We start from the raw sequence: 27,143 nt of genomic DNA on the forward strand, positions 1-27,143 counted from the left end.
AAACTTTCATTTTGCTGTTTGGTTAGGAAGTATCGTACAGCTCTCTTTGTTGGAAAGCTCTTATGGTTGTATTTATTATTAGTTAACATTACAAGTTAAATTTATAACTACGTTAAGCTTTATAACTTCTATAGTTAAATCGTACGCCCTTGTTGCAGATATAAGATTTATGCATGTGTCTGAAGCTTTATGGTTAACCTGAAGAATAATATGGGGCTTTCATATGCCGATGGATTCCAAAATGGCAAGAATCCCAGTATTATGGATATTGGATAGCTTTCATCTTTAGTTTTCTCTTTACAGGGCTAGGTTTCATTCACAAAATGACAATGAGGTAGTGTATCCTTGGTGATCCTTAAGTCATAAGATTCAATCATACCAAGACCAAAAAAATAAATAAAAAAAATACAACATTAACACTTGTTTATTCCAACAGATATTCTTAATTGATCAAAGATCAATAACATGGAGAACATCTTAATAAAAAAAGAAATTATCTTTTTTCACCAAGAACATGAAGAGCATCTCAATGAAAACAAAATCAAACTTTTTTTAATATTTTTTTTCTCCAAAACACGATGAGCACGATCAAGAGAGCATTTATTTAAGAAAATTATTTAAGTTCAGACCATAGGGTGAAGAAAGATATCCGAATGGCATTATCTCCAATAAAGGCTTGATCATACCTCAGAGACGAGGTTGGATCAGTACTTCCAATGGCATTATCTTACAACAAACTAGACCACCACATTCAGCCATATCCACTTTCGCTTCCGGGTCCACGTTCGTGATTTCGAATTCATGAAGTAATCGAGCAAGAACCAAATGGAGCAACTGATACGCAAACGATACTCCTGGGCATATCCTTCTACCGGCTCCAAATGGTATCAATTCATAATGCTGACCCCTTATATCCACATCCACATTACTAGTCAAAAATCGTTCAGGACTAAACTCTGACGGGTCATCTTTGTATACGTTCCCATCTCTGTGTAACTTCCAGACATTAACCAATAATTGTGTGCCAGCAGGAACGTGTACCCACCTACTTCGCAGTCCTCCATGGTCGTCCTTGCGATCAATGGTCCGGCTGGGTACAATCTCATGGTCTCTTTAATTATCTCTTGGAGGTAGGGAAGACTAGGGATATCTGAATCATCTACTTGCCGATTCTTTCCTAATTGTGTGTCTAGTTCTTCTTTTGCCTTTTTCAGCACTCGGGGATGGTTCAAAAGTAAAGACATTGCCCATGTTAGGGTTACTCTTGTTGTGTCACTCCCGCCCAATATCACATCCTGCAGTTTCATCCAATTAAAAAAAAAATCAGACCCGTAAATAGCAACATTACAGATTCCCTAATTTGCAAGAACACAGCCATAAAAGTGCACACATGGAACGTTAAAATATTACGCGAAAAAATGACATGCCAAAGACCATGAGTTAATGGTCACAGAGATTTGTCAGAAGGCTATATGCCGGTGAAAATTTAAAACATACGTACCAGACACGGAGATTTGATGACGAGGATAGGATGGTCACCGGGTAAAGAGAATTCTCCATAATATCCAAGCAAACATCAATAAAATCATGTTCAAGTTGAGATTTATTTCCTGATATTCTTTTCGCACGATGCTCTTCAACCCAACTGGCCATAATTGTATCAACTTCAGATGCACAGTTTTTCATATCTCTAATCAGACCTCGCAAATTGTCTAACCAACTTAGTGATGGAATCACGTCTGAAATGAGAATAACCTCATTAATCTTATAATTTCGTCCATTAAGGCTTTACATCTCTGAGCTCCGACATCGCCATTCGACGAAAAATTCTTCTTTCCCACAACAATTCTCGATACAACATCAAATGTCAAATCACCTAACCAACTATCCAGTCTGATCACAGGAGGGAACGCCAATTTTTCGCCTAACTCTTTTCCGTTTTTACATTGGTTATGCAGCCACTCGAAACGCGACTCAACTTCAGAAGTCATTAGATACTTTATTGTATCGATCCGATGATTAGAAAGAAGTTTCACCGCAAAGATCTTTCGTAAATCTCCAGTAAGCACCATATGGAGCGTAATCAACTGAATCGGTATCGTACAACATGATTTTAGTACCTAACGTGCCCGGACGATTTGAAAAGAGTCTATCATTTGTAGTAAAACATTCTTTGGTGATTTGCCAATCACATACAACTAATGTTTTATGTGAACCAAATCGGATGTTGAAAATAGGACCGTGAGTATCGGCCATGACACCTAGTTTTCGATGAATTAACTCATCATCAAATAGATGTAAATGACCCATTATGGGTCTTCCCCCTGAGGCTTCTGGTGCTAGTTTTGTGGTGAGTTTTCTTCTTCCGTAGGTTCTAAAGAAAAAAATTAGTGCAATCACAAGAAGTGCAATAGAAATTGGTTGGAACTGAAGAAGAAGTAGATAATCCATGGTTTGTTTGATTGGTGAAGTGAACTCATAAGTTGTATATTTATATCTCTCGATTTATGTCCCACTTTGGGTCTGTTTAGAAAAAAGAAAAGGGAAAAATATCGTTTGGTCCTTTTTTAGGTGGGCCCATGTCTGTTTAGTCCTTTTGTCAAACGTCTTTATTGTTTGGTCCATAATTATTTAAAAATATAAAACAGACAAAAATACCTTTTCTTGTTAATTTTTACTCATTTTCTTGTAGCAGTTCATTTTGTGCGATGAACCATCAAAGTTCATTCTTACAAATGAAAACCTAATAAAAACCAAATTAAATCACATATGAACGAACTCCATTATTTCATTAAAATTCTACAAAAAATTCATTATTAAGAACAAAAACCTACATAAACCAGAGTTCATTTCTGGAATGAACTCCTCATAAAACCTATATAAACCGGAGTTCATTTCTGGAATGAACTCCTCATAAAACCTATATAAACCGGAGTTCATTTCTGGAATGAACTCCTGTAAAACATATAAACGATTATGTTCATCAACAGCGAGTTCATTCCAAAAATGAAGTTCATTTCAGGAATGAAGTTCATCTAAGCAGCAGCAGCAACAACAACAAAACGCATAAATATTCATCTTTCAACAGCAGCAGCAGATTTCTAGGTTTGACGAGTTCATCTCATCTCATCTTCAATCGCACAGCAACATCAAGAAACCAAACCCAAAATCTAATTAAATCTTCAACAACAACAGATCTATCTTGAGTTCTTCATCTTCATCATCATCACCAATCGCAGCAAACTCGAGAAAACAAAAACTTAAATCTTCAAACAGCAGCAGATCGATCTTTGACAACAACAATAGTAGTAGAAGATGAGTTCGTCATCAAGAAAAAACACAAAAAGCTTCATCACAAACAGAGTTCATTCCTGAAATGAACTACGTGCATCTTCATCTTTTCATAGCAGCAGCAATTCATCTTCATCTTCTTCATCCTCCCAGTCATCAGCAGCAACAACAGACGAAAACAAACATCAAAATCTTCATCACAAACCAGAGTTCATTCCAGAAATGAACTCCGTCATCTTCATCTTCTTTTGTAGATCCGAAACTTACCCAAGCATGCGAAGATGATAAAGGTTCATCATCATCATAAATAGCAGCAAAACCTTCAACCTCACCGTCTTCATCATCAAAACAGAAGCAAAACGTCAAAAAAAAAAAAAAAAAAAAAAACTTCATCGTATTCATCTTCATCATCATCGTCGTTCATCTTCTACATCACTAGCAGAGAAAAATATGGAGAGAAGAGAGAATCGTTCATCATCATCTTCATCTTCTTCATCACTAACAGGAAGAAAAAAAACAAGAAAAAAAGAGATAAATTTTAGATCTGAAAATATAAGAGAGAGAAAGTAAATCCGAGAATGATTTATTGTCTCTTACTTTTTGACTATATATATGGTCCTTATCCAAAAGGGTATTTCTGCCACTACAAGATGACATTTACATCATCCATGACATCACCCTAGGACCAAATGATAGTTTTTAGGACCAAATGATAATTTATATTACCAAATAGGACCAAACAGACAACTGACTAGGTTAATTGGACTAGACTCTCTCTAATATATTATTTCTAGGACCATATGGTATTTCTTACAAAAGAAAACAGGGTGCTCTCTTTAACCCACGGGATGCGCGTGACATGTCTGTTTGATTAGAGCAAGCACTATGATAATGTTTTCCTTGGCTATATTTCCATGAGCAACTACTGTAGTGCATCTTTCAGTATTCTTTTTTTGTCTAGTTTTTTGGGAACATTTTTTTCGATGGGGGGAAATTTTGATGGGGGAATGGGGGCATTGGAGCCAGTCATGCTGTATCTGCATCCTATCAACTTCTAACTCTAGTGAGTGAAGTCTTATGGTTATTAGTGAAGTCTTGAAAAAAGTCTTCAAACATTAATTAATATTAGTGCATTTAAAAATAAACTTATAGTTCCAAGACAAAATTTCAGGGTTTTATTGGAAGTTTTGTGAAAAAATATAAAAACCTTCAAGTATTGTGGGACAAAAAAATAATCCTAAAACATCATCTAAAATGGAATGGAGGGAATATGATAATTTAAACATATCATGACCATAGTGGCCCTTCGTTCACCGAAAGATATCGTAGTATAAAACATATGCAACACTCCAAAAACATTAGTCACTCATTCGAGAGTATATAAATACTGGAAAGAAAGAAAGAACAAGAATCACTTGATAGCCAGAATACATTTACCGGAAAGAAAGAAAGAAAGAAACAGAGAGAAGCACGAAATATTCTAAATTTCTGCTAAAAAAAGGATTTATTAATTTAGAGAATTCATGGAGACACCAACACTTATGAAGCTAGGTAATGGTTTATCAATACCAAATGTTCAGGAATTGGCTAAACTCACGCTCGCAGAAATTCTATCTTGATACATATGCACGGATGAAAATCTGTTAACCATGGGTGCATCTACAATAGAGAATGAGACAGTTCCAGTCATCGATTTGCAAAATTTACTATCCTAGAACCCGTAATTGGAAAGTTAGAATTGGATAGGTTTCATTCTGCTTGCAAAGAATGGGGATTCTTTCAGGCATGTTAATTTTGATTGTATGTACTAGTAATAGTAATTGGGTGTAGTTTGTGTTTTACGGGTTTGTGCTAATATGCTTTATTTTTTGAATTGTGTAATTTGCTTAATGTTTCAGCTGGTAAACCATGGAGTCGACGTTTTATTGGTGGATAATGTGAAATCTGAAGTTCAAGGTTTCTTTAACCTTCCATTGAATTAGAAAACTAAATATGGACAAAAAGACGGAGATGATGAGGGGTTTGGACAATTCTTTATTATATCAGAGGACCAAAAACTGGATTGGGCAAACGTGTTTTATATGTCTAACTCTGTTGGAAAATGATTAATAAAAAATAATTTTTTAAAGTTTTAATAAAAATTATAATTTATTGTTTTCTTTTGTGAATGAAACTTATTAGTCCCACATTGTGGAGTTTCCAATTTTTAGTAGTTTTAAGAAACTATATAAACCTTTTAGTCCCACATCGGGGAGTTTTTCTTCTTAAATTACATTTGTCAATTATATAAACAAATTCACTGCTTTTGTAAAATCAATGGGAAAGGGTTTGCTCTATATTTAAAGGGACCCCTAAGGGAATTTTTTTTTTATATTGTTTTCTCAAGTGTTCGAGATTTTCCGTTATGGTTTTTTCGGAGTTGCCAAGCTCAAGTTAGCATCTATTACATATGCTAGTAGTAGGTGTAGTAGGGTGTTTTATGCTGGAGATATCCGTCCTGTGAGGGCTATAACATCACTCTTGAGTGTACCGGGCACTAATATCTTAAGGGCAACGTGTTGAACACGTGACTCACTCTGTTTTTCCAAAGTTTTCCTTGTTGTTGCTGCGGAGATATGGGGAGCTCGTCCGTTTCATCAAATCAATCACTTCCATTATAAAGGAGCTAAGTATCAATAAATTTTGCTTATTTGATTTTTCCTTGTTTTTGATTATTGCACACAACAAACTTAAGACATTATAATTTGTAATAATAGAAAATGGTTGGTTGGTTTTTGAATCATGGATGTTAATTGTGGAGTGGAAAACAAAAACGAATGTTTGGTCAGCTGTAGAGTTTCGAGTTTATCTCTTAACCTAGAAGGAATTTCGATGAACCTTTTTGACACAACGTGGTAGACATCCTGATAGTTAGTTACGTAAAATTTTAGAATTTTTGGAGTTGTAAAAGTATTTTTTTGATATTTTACAAAACAGAGAAACGTTCCTGAAAAATTCTGACGGGCAGAATTTTGTTGTTAACTAAAGTAGTTTTTATGGGGTAACCATGAGTTTTTTGATATGGTGGTTCAAACGAAGTTTATAAATATAAATATTATCTTCAAAACTCATATTTTATCTGAACTAAGGTTTGTGAGATATGGTGTATTAGGTGATTGGGAAATTACCGTGTCCGTGGTCAGAGTATAAACAAAGTTTGTGACATGAAATTGAAAAGGAACATGGCTACCAGGCGCATGTGAATGAACAAAAGTCTTCCAAAGCTGACAAAGGCGAGAACATCAAACACAACTCTAAGCGTAGTCTTCATAAGAAAGGTATGTTTCGTAAAACTGAATCCGACATTACTTTAATTAAGGGTGATTGTTATGTTTGTTAAATTCCTGTCCATACGGCAGTAAAGTGTAGACAACATAAAACCTTAATAAGTAGAAAGTTAATGCTATTTTAGTTGAAACAAATTAGAACGAGTTCATTGACATGATGTCGGAAGTTATTTTAATAACCAATGTGAGAGACTGGTGGGTGGACTCTGGAGCCACTAAGTATGTTTGTTGAAACAGAGACCCGTTCACTTCTTATCAGAGGATAAGGGATGTCGAGAAACTCTATATGAGTAACTCATCTGCGACAGAGGTTGCATAAAAGGGAAAGGTCGAGCATAAGCTCTTATCTGTAATATTCTCATACTGAATGAAGTTTTCATGTTCCGAGCATATGAAAGAATCTTGTATCTTGTTCTCTTGAAGATGGTAAAATATTGAAGATCTTAATTAAATGTGGAAAACTTGTTATAACTAAGGGCATTAATTTTTTAGGAAACAGTTATAGGACTTGGGGTCTATATAAGTTTAAAGGAAAATCTGATGAAGTGAACATAGTTGATTCTTATGATTTCTTTTGAGTGTCTTTGAATGTTTTGCATGGTAGACTTGGAACCGAAAATTATAAGTCAATGCATAAACTGCCTAGCATAGGGTACGTACCCAAATTTAGTTTGGATCTTGAACACAAAAGTGAAATGAATATGCTATAATATCTTTTAGCACAAAACCACTATGGTAAAAGATGGTTTATAACTTTCATGGATGATTGTACGAGGTACTATCTTGTATACTTTCTTAGGGATAAGGATGATGCCTTAGAAGCCTTAAGATATATAAACTTGAAGTTCAAAACCAATTAGAAGCCTTGAACATAACAATTGTATCCTTAAGAAGATGATAATTTCCATGTTGATTAGTTCAGGATTACCTTCGGGATTGTGGGGGGAGGCAGTCCTCTTAACTAGTATATCCTGAATATAGTACCCTTAAGGATCAGATGAAACTCCATATGATTTATGGAATGGTAGATGACCTTCTTATGAATGCGTCAAAGTGTGAGGGTGTTTGACTAAGATTGTCATTCCTTTTCCTAAAAGAACTATATAGAAACCAAAAATGTTGATTGTGTCTTCATATAGAGTATGCTGAGTATAGTTCTACATATAGATTTTTGGTTTGTGTTCTGATTTTTCATACTTTGGTGTGACTTTGTTGTGAATACTATTACATAATCTAGGGATTCCGAGTTCTTTGAACATGTTTATTCTCAAACCTGTACCTCATTAGAGATGTGTTGTTGATCCCCTAGATTTATTTTCAAATAGTCAGAACTTATCTTAAAGGAAGATGAAGTTAAGGTTGAGCCTAAGATAAGTAAAACAATTAGACTTGAGACTTCTTATGAAGCCGACTTCATAACATGCCTAGCTTAGTCTAAGCCCTGGACTTGTAAAGAAGCCTTGATATCTACTGAAACCCCAATCTGGTAAGAAGCTTCATTTAGTGAAATGGAATCATTCCGTCTGTGGAAAATATTAGGCTAAGTTGGTATCTAAAGGTTTTAAACTAAAAGAAGGTGTATATTTCCTTGATTCTTATTCACATGTGACGAGATTTACTTTCGTTGAGATTCTAATTGTTATTTCTTCCATAAACAAATTAGAGATACATCAGATGGATGTTAAGACAGCTTTTCTAAAATTGTGAATTAGATAAAAAAATTTACATAAACCAACCTGAGGATTTTGTAGTGAAAGGTTATGATGACAAAGTTTGTAAGTTGAACAAAATTTTGTATGGTTTATAAAATAAGCACGTAAACAGTGACATGGAAAATTTGATCATGTGTAGTGAATTTAAGTTAATGAATCTGATAAGTATATTTACAAGTAACTTGTTAAGGATGCCTGTGTGATTGTATGCTTGTATGTTGATGATATGCTTATACTTGATACAAACATAGATGTGATTAATTCCACTAAAAACATGCGCTGAATGAGAACGTTGACTTGAAAGACTTAGGCCATGTTGATGTAATCTTAGGGATGAGGATTAGAAAATAATCTTACATATGTAGTCTTAGTAATTCTCATTATGTTGAATTTTTGCTTAAAAGATACAATCAATTTGATTGTAAGCCTGCTTGTACTCTGTACGATTATTCTTGTAGACTCAAGAAAAAAAGGGTAATAGAGTATCTTAACTTGAATACTCAAGAGTTATAGGATGTCTGAAGAATTTAATGAACTGTAGGAGTCCAGACATTGCCTATATTGTGAGTAAGTTAAGTAGATATAATTGTAGTCCAGAGCAATAGCAATAAGATGCACTGAGTAGAGTATTATGGTACCTAAAATACTCTATTACCTTTTATTTGATTTATGAAAGGTATCTTGTTGTCCTTGAGGGAATTTGTGATGTAAACTGGATAGTTGACTCAGAGGAGTCTAAGTCTACGAGTGGATATGTTTCACTCTAGCATCAGGGTTTGTTTTTGGAAGATTTACAAACAAACGTATATTGCTCAATTCATTATGGAATCGAGAGTATTGAGTTACATAAAGCACGAGAGGGGGTCGAGTGCCTAAGATAGTTTTTAGAAGACATTCATCTCTGGCATAGGCCTGTGCCAGCTATATGTATACATTGTGTTGGCCAAGCTATAATAGCTAAAAATGAAAATAACTAATCTCAATCGGCGTTATTTCCATTGATTGGATAAAGTCCAAGGAGAATATCGCGCAACCTTTGACGAAAGGTTTGTCCCAAGAGATAGTTAGAAATGCATCGAGGGGAAGGGGCTTAAGCTCATAAATTAAACTTTCCATAAAGGATACTCAACCTTGCTGACTGGAGATCCCAAGATCAAGGTTTCGAATGAGACAACTAATTAAAACCTAATTTCAAAATTTTAATTCAACTAATTAACTATCTAAATTAATTAACTTAAACAGATAATTAATGTTAACTAAACAGTGGTAGATTAGGTATTTTGAAAATAACTGGTTAAGGGGTATTATGTTTTACTTCAAAATGACCCCGATTTTATCTCATTAGGTATACCCCAATTTATCTGGGTATACCCCAATCCGTCCAGGATATCTTAAGCACTGGATATTAGATTAATTTCATAAGCACATGGTACACGTTCTTTCGATGAAAGAAAAGCATCACTTTGAAGCAAAGGCTCCACATGAAGGCGTGTACGAATTCAAAACCAATTTGTATGTTCTATGGAGGTTTGTTTTATATCCGCATGTATCGCGATGGAAAAGTTCTGTCAGATACAATATATTTTGGTTTTGTTATCTTGTGGACAGATGCACAAGACAAAAGCCAATCGTTGGCATGAAAAATTATAAACAACGATAAAATATGTGAGAAAGAATGGTGCATTGGAGAATGTATTCATAGAAAGAGAAGTTTCATTAAAAATACATGAATATATCATCCTCCAATACAAAATACCATTCTTTCATATATTTTATTGTTGTTTACGATTTTCCACGCCAATGATGGGTCCATGCACAAGATAATAAGCCCTTATCTATTTTATATGCGGCATGATGGAAAAGTATCACATATAATCCATTTCATTTTTCCGTTGTAATAAAATAAAAATAGTTCTCTATTGCTATCTAACTTTAATAGTAAACCACTTTAGATAGCATCGTGGATTAGCTTCTAGATCAAGACTAGACACTGAACTAGTAGTAGAAAACTAGCATTTTCAACTTTATTCTCTTCAATGACACTCATAATAGGTTCTGCAACAAAGCAAAGTAATAAGGGAACAAGCTAACCAAATCAAAGTATTAAGAGAACAAGGTAAACAAATCAAAGTTTGTACTTATCAATGGAAGTGGTCACAAAAATTTCAGTGCTGCTACTCAGGTGTTTGATCAACACCTTCACATGTTCCATTAGATTGAACTGAAACAGTGTTTCGAGTTTACTAACCCTACAATACCCCCAATCAGATGAAAATAATCAGGAAAAAAACCCAAACAAAATAACAACAAACCCAAATCATAACTCAAAGAACAAGACCAGTTGTTATTTTCTTTACTAGATTGCTTAGAGGAGTTAATATGTTGTAGAGATTGTTAGGTTATTTACTGAACTGAACCATTTGATATCCATTTTAAAACTCTTTGGCGTTGAAAGCTTTGTTTCTCCTCACGATCTCCCAAATCAAAAGACCCTGGTATTGTTGTCATTCTCTTCTCACAAATACATGATCAGATTCAATCAAATATAATAAGAACGAAATCAAGCCGAGATTTGTAACACTTACAAAGAAATCTTTGACGTAAGAAAAGAATGATTAGATTTGCATTGCTTGTTCCATGGATGAAAAATGAAGTTACATATCTGATTTAGGTTTCTGGTAAGCAGAAAGAGGGGGTGCGGAGTAGAGAAGGAGATAGAGATTAGGTTAAGTTTTTTATTTTCTCTCTCTTCTTAGCTTTTCTGGTGTGTTTCCAGAACCTACCCTTTACTTAGTTACAATATAGCAGAGCTGGACCGACTATTACCTTCAAGGAAAATCTAGATAATTGGTTCAAAAAGATCCGGTAGCTAACATCTTGCTACGTATCAAAAACAAACATACATTGAATGGATCTCCTTGTTTTAAAAAGGGATGTTTCCATTTATAATGTATTGGAAAATGTGAAACTGCTATGTATATAGCTTGCGAAGAATATTTCTATCGATTTACATTTGTGCTCACCTGTATGATGCATCAAATTTAATGGTCTCTAAGTTCAAAGATAAGAATAAAATATCTATATCAATCTTGAAGGAGACACAAATGCCAAGAATGAATAAGAATGAGAGTGAACTGGAAGAATTAGAAATGAGTCTCGAAAAATGAGAAATTAACCTTCGCCTAGACATGGATACAATAATGTGTATAAAAATGAGAATGATTCCGGAGAATGATTCACCTAGAAACGAATCAGAGATATGAATAAGAATGAGAAACGAATCTCGGGTAATTGAATGTTAACCATTGAACATGAATCAGTAGTATGTATAAGAATGAGAATGAATCCAAATAATGAGAAATGAATCTCGGCGAATCAAAAGTTGACCTTCGCCTAGACACGAATCCGAAGTATGTATAAGAATGAGAATGATTCAGAATAATGAGTAATGATCTAATGGGTTGGAGTAAGTGTTTACCAACAGACTGACTTAGTGGATACACGTAGTGGCTTGAAATATTCACCTTCTACTTTACTTCAAAGTTGAAAAATCCTCGTGGCCGAAGGCTACTAACAATGTCGTCAATTTGATGGTTGGTCAACATGTCCACCAACATATTGTTTTGGTGGGCAATACGAGTCACAATAGATATATACCTTCTAGGGTACAACTTGGTTGCCCAATCATGGCGGTTAGAGGCTAATAACAACAAATATGATAATTTGACTGTTAAGTTATTGTTCCCAAAGAGTTTCACCTATTGTCGTTGCAGGAAAACTGGTGTTTAGAGGTTTCTGCCGACCAGAGTGTTTTTTAGTTACAAAACATTGTTGCTGAAGAGTTTAGTTCCACCAATTACGGTTTGAAATAAAATAGCTGCTAAAGCCAAATTTTGTTGTATTGTGTGTATTTTACACGCGAATGAATATGGAATGTTACTGAAATAAGAGTAAAGATCAATCATATTACAAAAGGAATGTTGTCATATACCTACTCCTCCATCCTTAGAGTGTCTGTCGATATAAACCACTCAACTGCCCAAGTACACCTTCCCCGCTATATGTGGATAGCTCCAAATTTGTTTTCATCCTTTCCTTTTTTTTTAGGAACATTATTTATATACCACTATTTTGAGGCCGATTGGAATATACTTTTAACAACTTAAATTATACCCCTAAGCTTGATACATTACTAAAATACCCTCTTTTGTATAGTGTATATACAAAATACTACCACAAATCACTATTTAAAAAAAAAAAAAAAAAAAAACTCCACTGGCCACCACTACCACTGTCAACCACCGTCGCCGTCCACCATCACCACTGTACACCGCCGCCAACAACCACCACCACTGTCAATCACCGCCACCGCCAACAACCACCACCTCCTCCGACAGCCACCACCACCACTGCCGTCCACCACCACTATCAAACACCACCAACCATCGCCGCCACCGCCAACCACCACCATTTTCCTTCTCCACCACTAGTAACCAACGCCGCCGTCATTGCCACGACCACCACTACCACCATGTGGAATCAACTTGCTGAAGTTGTCTCCAAATCTGAGGAAACTTGTTCAGATTGTTTCGAAAGTGGAAGCAACTAGCACAAGTAGTCCCAATAGAATGGAGACAACTAACTCAAGTTGCTAAAACAAATGGAGGAAACTAAGTCAAGTAGTCTCCGAATCTGAGGAAACTCGCTCAAGTTGTCTTCAAATGTGGAGGCAACTAGCTCAAAGTTTTCCTCAAAAGTGAAAGCTACTAGCGCAAGTTGTCCCCAAATCTAGAAGCAACTTGTTCAAGTTATATCCAAATATGGAGGCACCTAGCACAAGTTTTCTTCGGATATGAAGTCAACTAGCACAAGTTGTCTCCAAAAAGAAACATAATACACAATTGAATAATCCTGGTGTGAGTCGAACACACATCTACTGACATATAGTCGGTTGTGCTACCATTGCGCCACATATTCGTCAATACAAAACAACATATCAAAATCACATCCAACAAACAAATAAATAATAATTCAAACCAAACATTTCAACCAACAAACAACCTAAAACTATCTCCTTAACAACTAAAATCTCCCTGTTAGGTCTGGTATTATACATCTTAAGCCGTTGCACAATAACAACAGTTCTAATAAGAAAGAAATGTTATGTCATCAAGCATATAAATTTTGATAAACAAATGGTAAGAACTTACAAGATAAACTAATGGCAACAACATACAAGATAAACTGACAGATAAAGCTCCAATAATTTCTTCTCAATGCTTAAGTGCAGGTAATGAGCAACTCTGTTCGATCCTTGTCCCTTCTCAATTATGTATCTACCTATATGACAATGAACAATAATCCATTCAACTCATCTACTATTTTGTCTGCACCAATTTTAGTTCAAATTCACATTTTCATCGCTGAAGTCACTCATGCAACACATATACCCATAGATTTAATGTGCATATACTAAATCATTATCTCGCGTTAGAGATAAATGCCTTACCAATCCACTACTACCACCAAAGCATGCATAAAGCAGAACAGCCACCACCATTGCAACAACAACACCTACCACAACCAGCATTAACATCATTAACACAAGCAAATATACTACATAGGTTTCCAATAAAATTAAAATATTAAAATACAGAAAACCAAGATTATACAATTATTAAGGTTAGTCTGTCTCAATGTGGTGAATCTTTAATCCAATTAGATCTAGTTAGGAAACTATTTGGACCAGAGCTAATACATTACCACTTCATAGAAATTTATGCAAATGGATCCGCGTCCCATTGGGCACAATCTAAGTTGATTTCCAGAATTATAAGATTACATAAATCTCAAACAATATCAAACCAATCTTATATAGTAATATATCCTTTGGATGCCAGTACTCTAGTTCCTGGAATCCATAATCTATGCTAATAAGAAAGGGTGACAACTGTTTGGCATGACCTTAATCATGTAGCCAATTACTTGCATGGAAATCAGAACATTTCAGCTTAAATGATGACAACTAGCTAACTGCGAGCAATAACCTATAATCCAGTTCCTAACAATATCTCTAACTTCTAAAATAAGGCCAAACATAGTCCACAACAAGTGGAACATGTGTCTAATAACAATAAAATGCACTCTTCCAAGAATTTCATCTTTCTACCTTATAATTTAAGGTAAAGTTGTCTGCAAATAAAAACAAACATTAAGTCATACATCAACTAATATCAATCATAAATGCTCTATAGAATACCTTAACTTGTTGGAAAAAATCATCAATAACATTTTGTGATCTTGAATCAATAGAGGAAATAATTGATGTGCTAGAATGAGTATTAACAACTGTTGGATAATGATCTTCGTTACCAATTCTATGATAATACGACTCGTATATTATCCACCGATCCGTTACAATTCTTTGTAACATGTATTAGGTTTCGCAATACCAACAACAAAACAAGAAAAGAATGATAAAAAAAAGATGATCAATCACAAAACTTAAACAAACTTACTTGGGTGTATTGAGGCGAGTAATCTCTTTGCTTAAGATATTTGATGCCCTGTATATAATGCTGTTACAGGTTTAGCGACATATGTCTCCAACATTCTACAATACCTCGATGTTTTTCGTAGCACTTCGATAACACCGAAAAACGAACGCGAATAGATGTAGCACAGACTCTTCTTTAATTCTTGAAGAAACATGCAAACTCTTAAATTTCTAGTACTAGTTTTATGACTCTAAAAACACACTTGCAATGGAGAATGTGTGGGGTTTATTTAGGTTTAGCGGTGACTCTTAGAGAAATCCTTTCATGAAGAGTCACAACCCTTAGTGGAGAGTCACATCCCATGGGATAAGAAACTACATATTGAAAAGGTTTAAGTGAGTGGACATATCCATTGACACTAACTAACTAACTCATATTTCTATTCAAAATTCCAACAATCCCCCACATTGGATAGAAATCCATGCAAGTTTAATGCAGACACTAGAAAGAGTTTGTGTGGAGAACATCACTGCATCGCGAGAGATAGCTTTGGCTTTGAATATTCCGTAGTGAATACCTACCGGGTTTACTAGTCTTTCAGTGAACGCGATGTCTTGAACTGCCCAACTTTATGATGTAAACCGATGCAATAGATAAAAAACAGTTTATTTCTTTACATATTCGGTTCTCGGTTGTGGTCATTTCGGCCCTGTACGATGTTGGTTTTTCATGAGTGCTCTAGATTAAATTAGCCTTATAGTTATCATAGAAACCTTCCTCACTTATCACTCATATTGGTGATCTCTTATTTGAAAGTATCCTTCCATACTTTTCTTAGTGAAACTAAGCCATAGGAATCATTAAGAGAAATTATCAACCTCTCACTGACATACAACACTGTTTCATCATAAAAATGGGAAGAGAGTAAACTCTCACAATGTTTCCGGTGAGTATAAATGTATAACTTGGTTGTCCCTTTTGAATCTAGATAACCATGGGATCTCCATCGTTAGGTTGGGTGTCCGCTATAAATACTATTCTATATAGGCTATCTCATTTCCCTTGATGACGCAATTATACGCTCTCTAAAATTCTTATCATTTACCGGTTTGATACAATTCACATACATAATTTCCTTCGATTAATGCGCGCATTTGAGATAAATTTCTTTATCATTCTATGTCGTCAATTTATTTGTCAAGACATACCATAATACCCAAAACTATGTGTTGTTTGTAACGTGCATATACTTTGGCCACTAGTATATGCTCAAGGAAATTCTAAAGTTAGTCTTATTTCTAATCCGACTTTGCGTCCAAAGATCTGGAATCCATAATTGATCTCGCCATCAACCTTCATTCGGATAGTTTCCCTGCTACCATATTGCGTCTGTAATAGAACACATAGTGGTTCGATGATGATTTTGAATCATATATCCTAAGATTCAGTTTACACAGAGAATATTTTTTATTTTTTTTGGTTTTGAAGCATTCCGCTTGGTTAAGGAGACCCCAACCTACAAAACAAAAAGGAAAAAACAACAAAGAAAAACCTAACTACGAAAATACACTTTCAAGCTCTTGTCCCCAGAAATGATGGTCTGTAACTCCTCACTAAAAGCCCCCAAAGATATCTCAATAAAATTTTCCTTGGGATGCATATCTTTTAGAGCATCAGCTGCTCTATTAGTCTCTTTATAAATATGACTCAATCTAAGTCTTCTGAATTGCCTTCTCAATCTTTCAATGCGCCTCCACAAGTGCATCACGCTCCATGCAGGTTTAGGATCTTTGCTGTTAAACAGATTAAAGACAACCATAGAATCTGTGGCAATATGAAAAAGTGTCATCTGCTTCTTAATATCCAACTTTAAACCCAATTCAACACCCATTAACTCAATAGTGAACACAGAGCCACCAGTAGCTGCAGCAACACGATCTCCACTAGCATTCCTAATAATAGATCCATAACCCCTGAATAATCCTTTCTTGAACCATATATATTAATCATGACTTCATCTTCAAAATGGTATTTACAAGTACAAGCAATGACTCTTTTCTTGAGCAGATGACAAGAAACATTCCACCTAGCTAAAAATCTCTTCACAGCTTCAGTATCAGCATCTGATAGGCCATGAGCCTCCACTTTCAGTCTAACATCAGCAACAATACTAAAGATAACAACATCCATAAAGCTAGAATGAGGAGATTACAACCTTTTATTCCTTTCTTTCCAGATGTGGTATATGAGGTTATTTAAAGCTAGTTTCTTTATAGTGTTTACAACTCCTTTACCACCAAAGTTGTCACTGTACCACTTCAATTCATTCTCCCAAGAAAGAGAACAATTCCTTTAATAGCCTAGCTTGAGAATGATTCCCTGCCAAATAGTGGAAGAGAAACTGCAACTACAAAAAATATGGTCCTCATCCTCAATGGTCTCCCTACAAAGTAAGCACTGAGCATCTTCTATACTACCCCATTGGAGCAGTTTTTTCCTTGTTTTAAGTCTCCTATGCATAGCCAGCCATCCAATAAAAGAATTCCTTGGGATGATCTCATTCAACCAAACCAGTCTATGCCAACTTATTTTAGGGCCCTTAGGAACTAAAGCCAAGTAAGTATCCTTCATTGAGAACTCACCATAGGTGCTTGCAGTCCAAATCATCTTGTAATCTTCATTAGAATCAACTTGCACTTCTTGAACAGAATGCATCAACTTCACCATCATTTGGGGAGACCCACTGTTCTCCTCTAATGAAATCAGAGATAGAATGGAGACCCTGGTTCACCAGGCCATTAATATCTTCAATACTTAGCCACTCACAAAGCCTACCATTAGGGTGCCAGAAATCTAATAAAAGGCTAGTATCCTTACCATTACCCAGAATAGTACTGATAATTTTTTTTGCTAAGGCTCTACATTCCAAGATTCTTCTCCAACTCCAAGAGAAGTCTTGAGGGACTTCCATGCTCCAAAAGTCTTTGGATTTAATGAGATTCACTTTAATCCAGTTGGTCCATATAGTATCCTTACCAGACACAAGATCCCAGATATGCCTAAGATTAGCAGAAATATTGGTGAATTCCATATTCTTAACTCCCAACCCTCATTCCTCATAAGAAGTACAAATTTGAAGCCAGCTGATAGGATTATATTTTTTCCCCATCTCTATGCCATCCCAGAGAAATCTTTTAAAAATAGTGTTGAGTTATTTGAAGACTCTCTTGGGTAGAACAAAACATGAGAACCAAAAATACATCATACCACAAAGAACATCCTTAATAAGAAGTAACCTACCAGGATAATCCAAGAATCAGGTTTTCCAAGACTTAATCCTCTTAATAATCTTGTCAATCAAAGGTAGGCAGTCATCACAGGATAATCTAGTAGAGATGAGAGGAACGCCCAAATACCTCACTGGCAGAACCCCCTCTACACAACCAATACATTGTAATATTAATCTCAAGTCCTCCTCCTTAATTCCAGAGTGATATAAATAAGACTTTTGCGCATTCACAACAATCTCTGAACAACTCTTAAAATCATTTAAAATATCCTTTATAACTTGAGTAGCCTTCAAGGTACCTTTGAAGAAAATAAGTACATCATCAGCAAAACACAAATGTGTAAGCTTAGTGGACTTACATTTAGGATGAAACTCAAAGTTGTTCTGCTTCACTTGTTGATACATTAAGGCACTGAATATCTCCATCACCATAACAAATAAATAAGTGGATAAAGGACATCCCTGTCTTAAACCTCTCTTATCTCCAAAAAACCCATAAGGGGAACCATTAACCATAACAGAGAATTTAGATGAGGAAATATAGAGCTTAACCCAAGTTATAAACTGGTTAGGAAATCCAAACTTAGACATAGCTTCCATCACAGCTTCCCATTTAACAGAATCATAATCTTTCTTTAAATCCACCTTCAAGGCACATCTAGAAACACCCTTAGGTCTATGGTAGTTCCTAGCTAACTCATGAGCTAACATAATATTATCCTGAATAGATATACCAGAAATAAAAGCAGACTGATTAGAACTGATCATACCTCTCATAACCAGCTTAAGCCTATTAGCCAAAATCTTAGTAATACATTTGTTGATAACATTGCAACAAGCTATAGGCCTAAAGTCACTAATAGTAACAGGATTATCACATTTAGAAACCAAAGCAATACATGTGTTATTTACCTCTTTCAACAACTTCCCATTTAGAATAGCAGCAACAAAAGTGTCCCCAACAATATACCAAGCTTTCTTAAAGAAATAGCTTGTGAAGCCATCAGGTCCAGGCGATTTACTAGAATGAATAGAAGAAAGGGCCCAGACAACTTCATCACTGGTAACAGGCACCATAAGTTTATCACAATAACTTTGTTAAAGCAAATTCTCAAACTGCAAAGACCCAAAAATATCATAAGAATCCACCTCATTCTCAACTGGATTAAAAAGGTCTTCATAAAAATCGACGCACTCTTTAGCAATAGACTTATCATCCTCCAACTTCTCCCCAGACCTAGCCTGAAGCACCAAGATATTATTTCTAGATCTTCTTTCTCTAATGGAGTTATACAAATTTACATTTGAATCACCAGCTTCCATCCACTTAACCTTAGAATTTTGTTGTGCCAAGGACTCATCAGTCCTAGATAATTCAACATAAGAACGCATAACTTGTCTTTCCTTTCTAGAAGTCTCAACACACATATGTCTTTCTTGGAGAGGTGTTTGAAAGATCATCATAACTTTTTTAGCCTCAGTAGTTTGCTCACTTAACTTAGAAAACTTAGCTTTCCTCCACTCAATAAGTCTCTTTTTTGTTTTCTTCAGCTTAGTAACCAGAACAACCATAGGATTACCTTTCAATGGTTCATTCCACACAAATTCAACAATCTTCAAGAAATCATCATCATCAGCAAGAAAGTTACAAAACCTGAAAGGAGGAGGGCCATGAGCTCTACCTTCAGAACAGGTAACAACACTAGGACTATGATCAGACACACCATGATTAAGAAATTCAGCCAATGAGCCCTGAAACTGGTTGATCCACTCTAAGTTGACTAAAAATCTATCAATCTTCCCCATCACCCTTTCTTCACCCTCTTGAAAGTTACTCCAAGTGTAGAAACATCCAGTATAGGCCAAATCAAAAATCTGAGAATCTTGAGTGCATTTTTGAAAATCGGAGAATTGAGAAGCAGTCACATCAGCCGTACTGAGTCTATCCTTATATTCCAAAATAAAATTAAAATCACCAAGGATCATCCAAGGCTTATTATTAGAACAAAAAAAGGAAACCAAATCATTCCACAAAGATCTTCTATGTATCCCATCATTATCACCATACACCAAAGTAAACACACAAGCTTTATTATGAGGCAAGAGGACATCCAAAAATATAGCTTGAGAAGAATTCTGAATAAGAGAGACCTGTAAGAATTCTGGGTCCCAACCCACCCAAATTCTACCATGAGGACTATGGAAGTAATTATCTAAGAATTCTAGGAAGGACATATCCTCCTTTTTATTCTACTACTATTATTGAATTGAACATGAGTTTCAACTAACCCTACTAAAGAAAGATGATTACTACTAATATAACTACTAACCTCTATTTGTTTTAGAGGGTCATTAATCCCTCTAAGATTCCAGCATCCCACTTTAAACATACAGAAGGTTAGGAGGTATTACCTTCCTACTACCCTTCCCAGACTTTTTATGGTCTACAACTTTTAAGCTCTTCACTGGACCAGTTGGTTTCTGAATAAAATGGGACATAGATCCCCCACCTGAATCACCCTCCAACCTCCTAAATGAGTTTGTGTTTCATTAATCTGAACATTTGAAGTAGAAGCATGAGCCACAGTAATCTCTTAAAGAACATTGTTCTCTCCATCTCCTATTCCTTCGGAAGTTAAAGCTGAGAATTTATTAATTATCTGAACAGGGATCTCCACCAGTTTCCTCTGACTACTATTTGAACTTACATTTTCCTTTGAGAATTGCATAACCTTTTCTTTAACCAAACCAGCTTGAGGAGCAATAGTTTCCAAAACCATTTCCTCAATCACCTCTATATCAGAATTTTCCTCCAAAGCAGCATCCCTATTTCTCTTAGAAGTTTTCTTCCTCCAAACCTGTTTACCACCTTCACTCTGTTGTGTTACTACTGACTCAGTCTGCATCACAACAACTTTAGGTTTAACAACACACTTCTCAAGAGAATGTCCAAATATTCCACAGTGAGTACATCTAGGTAGTTTCCATGGATATTCCACAGGGATATTAATACGTTTTCCACCCACAATGAGAGGGACTTCAGAAGGAAATTGACATCAATTTCAACACACACTCTAGCATAGTTCATTCTCTGCCTTGATAAAGTAGTCTTATCAGACATAATAGGAGTACCAATATAACTATCAATAAGACTTAACCCCTTAGCACTCCACATATGAATAGGCACGTAATAAAAATTCATCCAGATTGGAATAGTCTCCAATTCGGCCATTTCTCTTTCCAAAAGAGGAGTCCAAGCTCTTACCAGGAATAATTGATCAGCAATAAAGAATACCCCATGTTCAAGTGATGCAATTCTATCCTCAGTGCAATCAAATTCAAAAAAAAAATACAGAATTACCATGAAGCGTCATACGAAATTCACCTTTGAGTTTCCATACACTCTTCACAGTTCTTTGAACCAGCATCTAAGGTAATCTTTTGCCTACAAAGCAACCAATCACTAGATCCTGACATCTTATCACATCAGCATCATATTCCTCAGTATCATCCATCATAACCCTTTCTCCGTTCACCATACATGAATCCCGACGAACCATCGGCTCAGAAACAGAAGAATCCACTTGATGTTTAGTAAGAACAGAATCCCAACTTCCTGCAATAGTAGGAAGACTACCACTAGCACCACCACCCATAGTAGAATCAGAACTCTTTAATCCCGATCCAGATTGGGGAATAAACCCTAACCCTACCCCAGAATTTGAAGCCATAACAAAACAAGAAAAAAGAGAAAGAAATATAGAAGAAAGTGAGTAGAAATCAAATAACACCAATCATTAAGCCAACCCAGAAGAGATTTAACAAGAATTACAAGGAAAATAAAAAGGAAACTCTGAAGAAAAATCTTGACTAAACTCAGCGTCGCCCAAAAATCGCCCTCTGCACTCTTTCTCTCTCCTTGACACCGGCCTAGGAGTTTTTACACACAGAATATATAAACTAGTAATTTCTTAGAATTCCGACCATGGTTTGTATTGAGTTAGATAAATTGTTCTTAACTATTACTTAACTCATTTACCGCATACAACCATGTCCTCCATCCTTGTACATTTGTCTCTTGTACTGGCTATGTTTTCGAGCACCCTCACATTTTAATAATGTCAAATATCGGTGACAACCAGTTTGAGTATCATATTAACAAAGAAGTGGTTATACGAAACCTGTTGGTTAAACTTCAACATAGAAGTCACTAACAAGCTGGTTAGGACAAGATTAGGAAATTGATGTAATCCTAAGGGAATTAGAAGTCATCTAGTTCTAAGAAAAGGAAAGACATGTAATAAGGTAATAGGACTAGGAAAAGGAATTCATAGTTCTATATATATATGATCACCAAAGTTGTGGTTGATTATATGAGCAAGATTAGAGCTTGTGTTTAGTTTTGAGAGATTTTCTAAACATCAATAAAGAGAGTTGTCTTTATATAAGCTAAGTTTCATCTTGCAGTTGTCATTAATTGGTATCAGAGCTTGTTTATGAGCCATGGAAAACGAAACCACCATTGTGGGTGCAAAACAGTTCACGCCACCATCAATACAAGTTCCAATACTCAACGCCACAAACTACACAGTATGGGCCATGAGAATGAAGGTACTGATGAAAATATACAAAGTTTGGGAAACAATTGATCCTGGTACATTGGACCCAGACAAAAACAATGTTGCCATTGGATTACTCTTTCAAGCAATACCAGAATGTCTTATTCTACAAGTTGGTGAACAGGAAACTTCAAAGAAAATTTGGGATACAATAAAGGCACGTAATCTCGGAGCTGATCGAGTTAAAGAAGCCCGTCTGCAAACCTTAATGTCTGAATTTGAAAGAATGAAGATGAAAGACACTGATACTATTGATAGCTTTGCAGGAAAGCTATCAGAGATAGCCTCAAAAGCTGCGTCACTTGGACAATCCATTGATGAAGATAAACTGGTAAAGAAGTTTCTCAATAGTTTACCAAGATCCAAGTATATTCATATCATAGCTTCTCTCGAACAAGTCTTAGATTTAAAGAAGACTAGCTATGAAGATATAATTGGAAAATTGAAATCATATGAAGAGAGAATCCTTGATGAAGAAAACAATGGAGAAACTCAAGGAAAAATCTTGTACACAAACTCTTACCAACAAAACTCTGCGATAAGAGGAAGAGGTCGTGGAAGAGGTGGTAGAGTAAACAGAGGCCGAGGAAGGGGAGGAAGGTTTAACTCACAAGATAGAACAACAAGTCAGAATGATCAAAACCAAGGGAAAGAAAAGAAGGATAGATCAAACATTATTTTTTACAGATGTGATAAACCAGGACACTTCTCCTCTGTATGCCCTGAAAGAATACAAAAGATGGAAGAAGCAAACAAGAATGAAACAAGGGAAGCAGATACAGCTCTTTTCATGCACGAAGTTGTATTCTTAAACGAAGGGAAACTAATACCAAAGAACTACGAATCAAAGGATGGAGAAGAAGGAATCTGTTATTTAGATAATGGAGCCATCAATCACATGACTAGTAAGAGACACTACTTTTCTGAAATCAATGAGAAAATCAAAGGACAAGTGAAGTTTGGGGATGGATCTTCTGTAAAAATTGAAGGGAAAGGATCAATTCTACTTCAGAGCAAGACCGGAGAACAGAAGCTTGTCACAAACATCTACTTCATCCCAAACTTACAAAGCAACATTCTAAGTTTAGGACAAGCTACAGAAGTTGGGTGTGATGTTAGAATGCGACAAGATTATCTAACAGTTCATGACCCAAGTGGAAGACTTTTAGTTAGAGTCTCACGCTCACAGAATAGACTCGACAAGATAAGTCTCATGATTGGAAGGCCATTGTGTCTGAATATGAGACTGGAAGATCATACATGGAAGTGGCACGCAAGGTTAGGACACATAAGTTTCAGAACCTTAAAAACTATGTCTCAAAACAAGATGGTTCGAGGGCTACCACAGATAAACGATGAATCAAGGATCTGTGAATCATGTTTAGTTGGGAAACAAACGCGTCAAGGTTTTCCAAAAGCAACAACATTCAGAGCCTCAAAGCCATTAGAGCTTCTTCATGCTGATTTATGTGGTCCTATTACACCACAACAAAACGGAGTGGTGGAGAGGAGAAACATGACTCTAATGGAGATGACAAGAAGTTCTTTGAAGGCTATGCAGGTACCTAATTATCTATGGGGAGAAGCTGTACGACACTCCACATACCTAATAAACAGGATACCTACGAAATCTCTGAAAGACATGACTCCATATGAAAGTTTGCGAAAGATAAAACCAAACATAGATCATTTAAGAGTGTTTGGTTGCAAAGAATACGCAAAAGTTGATTCTGCAACTCTTAAGAAACTGGATGATCGACCTCAGACTCTTGTGAATCTAGGAATTGAGCCTGGATCCAAAGCTTACAGATTATTCAATCCAACAACGAAAAGAGTGATAGTGAGTCGAGATGTGGTATTCGATGAAAAAGGAAACTGGAACTGGAAAGAAACTAATGATGGACCAAGTAGGGATCCAGGAATGTTTCACATGAGATGGGGTCAAGTAATTGATGAAGGAGAAGGACCCATAATCATCAATACCAATGGAAACAATGATGTTAATCAAGAAGAAGAAGAGAATAATGAAACCACTGAGAATAACGAAGAAGTAAAGGAAGAAGAAGAATAAGCGATCGATGAAATAACTCAACCCATTCCACTACGAAAATCAACAAGACAGATAAAAAATCCACAGTATCTGGAGGATTATGTTCTTCAAGCTGCAGAAGAATGTGAGATTATGCTACTTTCTGTTAATGATGAACCAAGGAATTTTCAGGAAGCAAAAGTCTCGACTAAATGGACACAAGCATGTAGAGAATAAATTATCTCAATCAACAGAAACAAGACTTGGTTTCTAGTTGATAAGCCAGGTGGGGTAAAAGTGATTGGCCTCAAGTGGATCTTCAAGGTTAAAAGAAATGCTGATGGAACTATTAACAAATATAAGGTAAGGCTTGTAGCTAAGGGATACGTTCAAGAATCAGGCATAGACTTTGATGAATTTTTCGCACCAGTTGCTAGACTAGAGACAATTCGTCTCTTAATAGCAGAAGATGCATCAAAATCTTGGGAAATACATCATTTAGACGTAAAGACGACACTCTTGCATGGCGAACTAAGTGAAGATGTGTGTGTTGAACAACCAGAAGGTTTCGAAGTAAAGGGACAAGAACATAGAGTTTACAAGTTGTCAAAAGCTCTTTATGGTCTAAGACAAGCTCCTCGAGCCTGGAATACAAAGTTAGATCAAATCTTAAGAGAAATCAGATTTGTTAAGTGCTCTAAAGAAACATCAGTATACAGAAGAGAAGAAAAGGGAACGCTTCTTGTGATTGCAGTCTATGTAGATGATCTATTTTTGAATGGCAACTCCCTTAAGGTGATCAATGAGTTCAAGAGAGAAATGTCATCCAAGTTTGAGATGTCAGACCTCGGAAAATTCACTTATTACCTTGGCATAGAAGTCCATCAAGGAGTAGATGGGATTCAGATTAAACAAGAAGCTTATGCAAGGAGAATTCTGAAAGAAGCAGGACTTGAAACTTGTAATCCAACAAGAATTCCAATGGAATTTGGACTGAAAATTTCAAAAGCACAAGAGGAGTCTGAGATTGATCCAACAAGTTATAGAAGAAATGTTGGATGCCTAAGATACTTATTACACACAAGACCAGATTTGGCTTTCTCTGTGGGAGTAGCAAGACGTTATATGCAGAGTCCACGCAAGTCTCATGGTGATGTAATAAAGCAGATATTGAGATATCTAAGAGGAACAATCAGCCGTGGATTGAAGTATGGTCGAGGAGGATCAAAAGGAATTGTTGGGTATAGTGACAGCAGTCATAATATTGACCAAGATGATGGAAAAGTACAACTGGTCATATATTTTATCTAGGAGAAGCACCTATTACATGGTGTTCACAGAAGCAAGACACTGTAGCCCTCTCATCCTGTGAAGCTGAGTTTATGGCTGCAACAGAAGCAGCTAAACAGTCAATATGGCTTCAAGAACTGTTGAGTGAAATGAAAGGAAGAGAACCTGAAAAAGTTCTCATCAAGATTGATAATAAGTCTGCAATTGCACTCACTAAAAATCCAATGTTTCATGGGAAGACGAAACACATTCACAAAAGGTATCATTTCATACGAGAATGTATCGAGAATGAGATCATCAACGTTGAACACATATCAGGAACTGAGCAGAAAGCAGATATATTGACAAAGGCATTATCTTGGATCAAGTTTGAAGAAATGAGACAACTGATTGGAGTACAAGATATGTCACGGGTAAGGTTGAAGCTTAACGGGGAGAATGTCGGTTAAACTTCAACATAAAAGTCACTAACAAGCTGGTTAGGACAAGATTAGGAAATTAATGTAATCCTAAGGGAATTAGAAGTCATCTAGTTCTAAGAAAAGGAAAGACATGTAATAAGGTAATAGGACTAGGAAAAGGAATTCACAGTTCTATATATATATGATCACCAAAGTTGTGGTTGATTATATGAGTAAGATTAGAGCTTGTGTTTAGTTTTGAGAGATTTTCTAAACATCAATAAAGAGAGTTGTCTTTATATAAGCTAAGTTTCATCTTACAGTTGCCATTAAAACCAACATCACCCATCAAGATATACTGAGTATGGAATCTCTAATTACCTCCACATTTGGATGGTATTAATCCGCATTGACTATCAAGACCTACCCCATATTTTGTGATTGTCTCTTGTTTTCACAGAACTGTAATCACTGACAGAGAAGGAGTTCAAACTTCATGATACTGTGAAGAAAAAACTAATCTATATATTGTGTTTTTTAAAGTGCTACTTATAGCCAACAATCTTAAGAAATTTTAATTTGCTTTTATATCTTTGTTACCGACTTAGTGGTTTAGACTTTAGAGGTTACCACATTCTTCGGCCATTCCGTTCAAATCTTAAATAGCCTTGTTTGAGAAAGGTCACTGG

The 27,143-nt window shown here is 35.8% G+C and overlaps 1 pseudogene; it reads right to left on the reverse strand.

Annotated features, from left to right (window-relative positions):
- Nucleotides 1–687: 687 nt before the first annotated feature.
- Nucleotides 688–2,451, reverse strand: LOC113351337 (annotated as a pseudogene).
- Nucleotides 2,452–27,143: the final 24,692 nt, after the last annotated feature.

Source organism: Papaver somniferum, chromosome 2, assembly GCF_003573695.1.
Source record: "Papaver somniferum cultivar HN1 chromosome 2, ASM357369v1, whole genome shotgun sequence".
NCBI lineage: Eukaryota > Viridiplantae > Streptophyta > Magnoliopsida > Ranunculales > Papaveraceae > Papaver > Papaver somniferum.